Source organism: Vigna radiata, unplaced genomic scaffold, assembly GCF_000741045.1.
Source record: "Vigna radiata var. radiata cultivar VC1973A unplaced genomic scaffold, Vradiata_ver6 scaffold_347, whole genome shotgun sequence".
Classification (NCBI taxonomy): domain Eukaryota; kingdom Viridiplantae; phylum Streptophyta; class Magnoliopsida; order Fabales; family Fabaceae; genus Vigna; species Vigna radiata.
This window is the reverse complement of record NW_014543238.1, coordinates 215,523-223,392: the sequence shown is the minus strand read 5'-3', so window position 1 is coordinate 223,392 and position 7,870 is coordinate 215,523.

The window sequence follows — 7,870 nt, the reverse complement described above, 5'->3', positions numbered from 1 at the left end:
TATATATATATATATATATATATATATATATATATATATATATATATATATATAGAAATATTAGCTTTTTATTAGATGTTATTATTCGTGTATGATTAAGCTGGGTACATTTTCACGAACTTATATATGTCCATGACCAAAACTTGGAAATTAAGTTTGTTTACACTCTGATTTTTGTTGCTGTCATTTTATTTAGTAAGTCAGGTTTTATTTACAAAGATTAATTACATATATAAAGTTTATGGTTTATACTTCTTATATTTGCTAATTATGCGCTTGCATTTATCATAGGATGTGAAGGATGTGACATTCCAATATAGACATCATCATCCAAAATGAAGAGAACAATTAGAATTAGACCTTCAAATAAGTCTCAGGTTTACAGTCATCCAGTGGATCATCAAAATTTAAAACTTTAAAGATAAAAAAGTACTTCAAAATAGAATAATCTAAGTATTAGAGTATTTTCAAAATGACATAGAATGATCTAAGAGAACTCCTAAGGAGTCTAAACAGCGGCATCAACATCTTCCAACTCCTGCTCCAAGGGAACTTCCTCAACAACATCTACTCCCATCCAAGTGGGTGATCATCACAAAGAAAACATACACAAGCAGCACACAACACAAAAGCAAGGGTAAGCTAGGTAAACAAGCACTATACATGCATCACAATTAATGTCATCATGCTTAGTTACATATGAAAAGAACAATCAAAGCATACCATTAAAACCATGCATCAACTACTCAACACGACTTATCCGGATTTTGTATAACCGTCGAACTATTGGTCGTCTTTACACTTGCATAGTTTAGCTGGCCCTCTGTAACATTATGCAAGGTAAATCCTCTCAATCTATCTATGTCTAAACTCTAAGACTATAGACGAGGACCTCCCTCTATCTATGTCTAAACTCAAAGCTCCATACAGTTATACAGAACAACAACAACATCCTCACTTCACTTTCAATCATCTCACCCTGAGATGTCCAATTCACACTCAAGTTCATCATTTCCATTCACAATTCTGTTATTTCAAGCCACACAAGTCACATATATAGACATACATACACCCTAGCAATCAAACAACATCAAACCTCTCAAATAGAAGAAGAAAAATGTGAAACTCACTGAACCTTGTCGCATAGCGCACCCCCCTTGTGCGCTCAGCAAATTTTCCTGCAGGGGTAGCCTTTCAGCGAAATTAACCTATCCAAGCTACCCAAACAACCAAATTGAACCAAAAACCACCTATGCCCAATTTCATTACCTCAGTTCCTCTCAAAAGACCTAAAACGGTACCCTGGTAACTGTTTACTCATCTAACAATGCTAACACATAATTCCACCCCCAAGTGCCTCCTAACACTCCCATTACAGCCATTAAACTCAATTAAAACACTCCACAGGAAATCAATCATAGGATCATCAATTGCACAGTCCAATTAGTACCAAACCAAATAAGTAAAACAATAAAATTTCATTCCAAACAACACATTATTTTTCAGATTCCACAGTCATACATATGCTCAAACATATTCAATCTAAAAATGACTAGCTCCCCTTACCTTGATTCCTAGCACATTTTGTTCACAAAAGCTGTCCATAATACCCCAATCAGCTAAGATCGTAACAACACCCTACAAACCACCAAATGGTGGTGGAAACAACTCTTAGAGCTCGATATTTCGAAGAAAACAGCTAGGGAAGAAACAATGCATATACAGCCCATGCCCTAGGTTCCCAAAACAGCGGAGAAGAGAGGCGAAACTACTTACCGGTCCGAAAAAGAAACCAATCGAATCAATCTAGAGCTCTCGACATTGCGGACGCTTGAGCACCTCCTAAACGAACATGCAACGGGTTAGTGGACTGGAAAGCTAGAGAGAAGGTAGAGAACAATGGAGGTTGAAATTCTAGAGAAAAAGAGTTCTTAAGAAAATAAACGTAACTTTTTAGAACGTCCAGTAGCAAAAGTTAAAACTGGTTCTTTTTACTTAAAAACCCCTCCCTTTAAAACTTAATTTTGTTTTCACCCCACTCTTTTAATATATATATATATATATATATATATATATAGATATATCCTCACAAAGAAAATAACAATTAATTAAAATGATTAAACAATTCCATAATATTCACGTAGAAATTAAACTTAAAATGAATCATATTTAAAATCACAAGAAAGTTAAATATATTTGGCTTAATACCTCTTTTGGTCCCTCAAAAGAGGGGAATACCTTTTTTAAAAAGTTAAAAAAAGTTCCAAACTAGTGAAAAAACTGTTCAAGTTAATCCGTTTTTGTTACGACGTCAAATTTTTAACAGTGCAGCTGTCACCCTGGACAAAACATAATGACGTGTCTAGTTTATGTCATTGTGTGGCAGTGTGACATGTAAAATTTAATTTTTTTTAAAAATATTTTGGCAGAAGCTACTTCCCATAAAATGCCAAGGATTACATCTTTGTATTAATGATTATCAGATATTTCTCATGCCCTGACTGTACTTTGTTGTTTTTTCATTCATTAATAGGTAAACCTTTCCTCTCCTTTTGAAACAAATCACTATAGTTGATTTAAACAAGACTAGATGACTGCGGATGAAGTCGGAAGTAGCTCCGAGTGGAGCAAAGAACAGGATAAAACATTTGAAATGCCTTGGCAATTCATCCTCTTGCACCTAAGTCTAGTGGCATAATAAATCTGAATGAAAAGTGCAGACAGTTTAAATATAGAGAGCCTACATTAAAATTGTGAGTTTTAGAACTTATATGCGTATGGAAAGGGCACCTGATGATATAAAATGTTCAAGACATTAGTCATAACACCACAGGTGAACTACATAGAACTTCAAGAAAATAACAAACCAAACAGCAAACCTTTTTCTAACATCAATATAATTTTGTTAAGTGCAGAACCCAAACAGTTCTGTCTCAGAATTACTCATACAAAATATGGAAGAAAAGAAGACCATTGTTAATTTTCTTCTAGAAATAGCAAGTATATAAGATTTTCCAAATTTAAAGTAAAAAGCATAAAGTTACAGTTAGATGTATTGTTGTAAAACAAAACTACTATAACTGTTTCGTGACAGTTAGTCTACGTACCCCATGCACTACATATATATTTTTTCTTTCATTCAATATCAGATCTATTAGTTGCTATTCATCTTTCTCGCTCTCTGTTCTCTTTTTCTCTGCATAACCTCTCACACACCCGCCACCCTCTACAATACTCGTCCCACTTTAACAGTGGTATCAGGAGCAAGATTACGAACCTGGTGGATCAGCACAAGTCGATCAAGAAGATATGGCTGGCGTGATACACAATAATCTCCCTGTGTTTGACGGAAAGGGGTTCGATGACTAGTGTGTTAAAATAGACGCCATTCTTGGATTTCAAGAAGTGGACAAGGTAGTCAAGAAGGGCTTCAAAGAACCATTGAAGGGTGACTCTAAAGAAACGAAGCGACAATATAAGGAAAATAAAATATTAGACTACAAGGCTCGAATGTTGTTGCGCCAATGCATGTCAGCTGCCATATTCAGAAGGTGTCGAAGGTAGTCACGGTGAAGGAGGTCTGGGACATCCTTCCAGAAGGCTACAACAACACAGGTAAAGTCAAGAAGATTAAGCTACAATCGCTTCAAAGACAATATGAACTTCTAGGCATAGGAGAGCAAGAACTAGTAGTTGAGTATATCGGAAGGATACAATTGGTGGTGAACGCCATGAGAGCGTGCAACAAGGTGGTGAAAGATAAAGAAATCGTGGAGAAGATAATCAGAATGTTAACGCCGCAGTATGACCATATAGTCGTGGCAATAAAGGAATGCAAAGACGTGGAGAATATGATAGTCAAAGAACTCCAGAACTCATTAGAGGCGCATGAACAACGATTAATCGAAAGAAAGAAAACCAAAAAAGAAATGGGTCTGGGTTCGATTCAGGCTTTACAAGTAAGAAGCAATTTCAAACCTAGAGGACGAGGCGTTGGAAGAAGCAGAGGCCGATATCAGGGAGGCAGATCCAGAGGAAGAAATGTGAATACCTCTTATTAGAATGACGAAGAAGAGTGCAACGATAGAAGAAGAGGCGGAAAACAAACGAGAGGGAGAGGTAGAAAGAATGTTGATAAGAGGAACATCCAATGCTATACTTTAGTAAGTTTGGACATTACTCATCCGAGTGCTGACACGACGAAACCGCGAAGAAAAGTAAAGAAGATGAAGTTAATCTTGCACAGGATGTAGGTGATTCTGACTCGGATCATGTTCTTTTAATGAGTGTTATTGAAAGTGATAAAGAAGTGCAGCGGTGGAGTTTAGCACAAGACGAATATACAAATAGGTGCAAGAAAGATATTCACAGCAAAGACAATTGTCAAGAAATCTACAAGTGCAAGAATGAGACTCGTAGCGAAGACAAATGTCATGAAGAAAGTGAACACGTGTTAATGTCACATGATTCAAGCCATGTAGAAGAAGATAGTTACTGGTATATAGATACATACTGCTCTAATCACATGACGAGCAAGAAAGAATGGTTAATCGATCTGGATCCGAACGTCAGAAGCAATGTACGATTTGCTGATAACAGCGTAATAATGGCCGAAGGCGTTGGGAGAATTCTGATCAAACGCAAGGACGGACGACTGACGTACATGAACAACGTGTTGTATGTACAAAATATGAAGAGCAATTTGCTAAGCCTGGGACAACTGCTTGAAAAAGGATACACAATGACCATGCATCAAAAGCATATAGAGGTATTTGATGACAGAAGACAACTCATGCTCAAAGCTCCGTTGGTCAGGAATAAAACCTTCAAGTTGAAAGACAAAAAGATGGTGAGAGGTGTTCTTGAGATTGTACCACCGAAGAAGGTGTGTGAAGGTTGTGTAGTTGGAAAACAGACCAGGAAACAGTTTAAGAAAGCTGCACACAAAAGCGCAAAACAACCTCTTGAATGGATTTACTCTGACGTACGCGGACCTTTCGAACAAGAATCAATCGGAGGTAACAAATACTTTCTTATTTTTGTTGATGAATGGACCAGAAAAATCTGGGTTTAATTGATTAAGGAAAAGAAGGATGTTTACTCATGCTTTGTCAAATTCTATGTCATGGTAGAGAGGCAATCCAGGATGCATATCAAGCTACTCAGAACTGATGGTGGAAGAGAGTTCAACACTCATGAAATGAGAAAGTTTTGTAGTGACAATGGTATAGTACATGAAGTAGTAGTCCCGTACACTCCCCAACACAACGGACTGGCTGAAAGAAGGAATAGGATGTTGCTCGACATGACTCGGTGTATGATAAAAGGAAAAAGACTGCCAAACTACCTATGGGGGGAAGCTATCTCCACAACAGTGTATCTTCTGAACAGAAGCCCAACAAGAGCCTTGGAGAATTGCACACCAGAAAAGGCCTGGTCAGGTATTAAACCATTGGTTAATCATCTTAAAATTTTTGGCTCAGTATGTTACATGCACATTCCAGATGCAAGGAGGAATGTTGGGGCAAATCGGCAAGTGTATCGAGTCGCACAAGTAATATAAAATGGTAAGACCAATTATCGTATTCCAGAGGACTCTCGGCGCTGAACAGTTGTGTGAAAACAGGATTAATTAGGACTTAAAATAAAAGAGATCATGGATTTGGAGTGAAAAACTAATAAAGAAAGTAAAATGCAATTGATCAATGGCAAAAGAGCACAAAGATGAACGAAGGTTGATTTATATGAGATGGATATGTTGTTGGGGTTTGATTTCACCAAGTTCCCTCTCATGTATATAAGAATTTTTCTTTATGCATTAATGCCAATGTCCCTCACTAAATCACTTAAACCCGATCCCTCGATAAATAAGCTTGTCCCTACTTACCAGTTCATACAATTCCTAGCATTCCTGGTAAAAAGATGTGAAGATCAAGAGGTTAAGACGACTAAGACTCATACCCTCATCCCTGAGAAATATAACCCTTAGGAGTAATTCAACAAGAACCTAAATTGAAAGGAACCTCCCGGCACTCATGCAACTCATAAATCATGCTATTGTATAAGCAAGCAATAAGAACAGATGAATTACTCTAACAATTAATGAAAAAGCATATGAAATTAAGAATCAATTCAAATACATGAGAGTTTACAAGGTTACATCATTCCCCAACAACAAATAGAAATTAGTTCCCCATAAACATGGGGGAACTCTATGAACAATGGAAGAAAGAAAGAGAGAATGAAAGACTAAGAATTGGCTAAGAGTGTATTGCTATGCTCTTCTCTGCCAGGGATGCAAAACCTAGAGCCCCAGGGTCCTTTAAATAGTGTCAAAAGTGCTCCAGAATGCGGCCTGGTCCAAAAGAATCAAATCATAGCTGAATCAGGACCCAATCCACGTGAAATCACGCTCAAGCGTCACAGAGAGCTCGCCCAGGCGTGAACTGGGGTTCATGTTGGGCTTGGGCGTCAGTTTTGGATGCCTAGGCTACGGAGCAGCGCCGCCCGGGCGTCGAGGGCCACCGCCCGGGCGGCGGACGTCATTTTTCTACGCTTCAATTGCACTCCTAGTCGCCTGGGCTGTGAGTTTTCCCTCCTTCTGGTGCCTTTTTGACCCCTTCTGAGCTCCTTCTTCTTGGTCTTTCATCTCTTCTTCCAGTATTACCTCAATCTCTGGTAAAACAAGGGGAATTAGTCATAAAATCATTGAAATCAACCTCAACTCTTTTGTTCACACAATTTATTCAAAAAGGGTGAGTCCAAGCAAGCTTCTAAGTGAAAATGGGTGTTTTTAGTATCAAAATCGCATCACAAATAATGGTGTTTTAAACCGTTATCAAGGAAGAAGTTTGATGATAAAAGTGAGACTTTTATCATCATCGATTATCACCCCACAGGTGCGTACAGGCTATACAGTCCCGAGAATAAACAGATTGTGATAAGTACATATGTGATCGTGGATGAATGAGCCACATTTGATTGGAAGAAAGTTGAGACAGATCAAAAATCTAAGGCTGAATGCATGAGAATTCTACAATCGTTCCATGCTGGTTGGATGACAGAATTCCTGATGGTGCACAAACTAAGATACGCGATGAGGTTAACAACAGAAGATCACAGAGGACGAGATTTCCATCCTCAAGGTTAGTTGATTATAAAGTTTTCGCTGACAGTGACGTTGTAGACTTTGGAGCTCAAGCACACCTCGCGTTCCTAGCTTGTGTAGAGGCAATCTCCTAGAAACAAGAACTTGATGTAAAGGAATGGAGAGAAGCCATGATTGAAGAACTAAAAGCTATTGAAAAGAACAGAACTTGGGAAATGGTAGAATTACCTCAACATAAACAGGCAATGAAGTAAAATGGGTTTTCAAGACCAAGTATAAGCCAAATGGTGAAGTTGCAAAGCTCAAAGTAAGACTCGTAGCGAAGGGATTCCTACAAAAACCAGGGGTGGATTTCACAAAAGTGTTTGCTCCAGTTGCAAGATTGAAGACGGTGAGATTGATGGTAGCAATAACATGTCTTAAGAGTTGGGAAATTCACCAGCTAGACGTTAAATCAACATTTTTGAATGGTCCACTGAAGGAAGAAGTTTATGTTAGGCAACCACCAGGTCTCGAAAAGAAAGGTGAAGAACACAAAGTCTATAGGCTGAACAAAGCTTTATATGGTCTGAGGCAAGCGCCACGAGCCTAGAACATATCAATACGTTGCTTCTTAAGCTTGGCTATGTGAAGTGCTCAGTGGAGTCTGGAGTGTATATAAAGCCTACAACACAACAAAATATGTTGGTAGTATGCTTATACGTTGATGATCTTCTTGTAATTGAAGACTCTAAAACAACAATTGGAGAATTTAAGACAAGA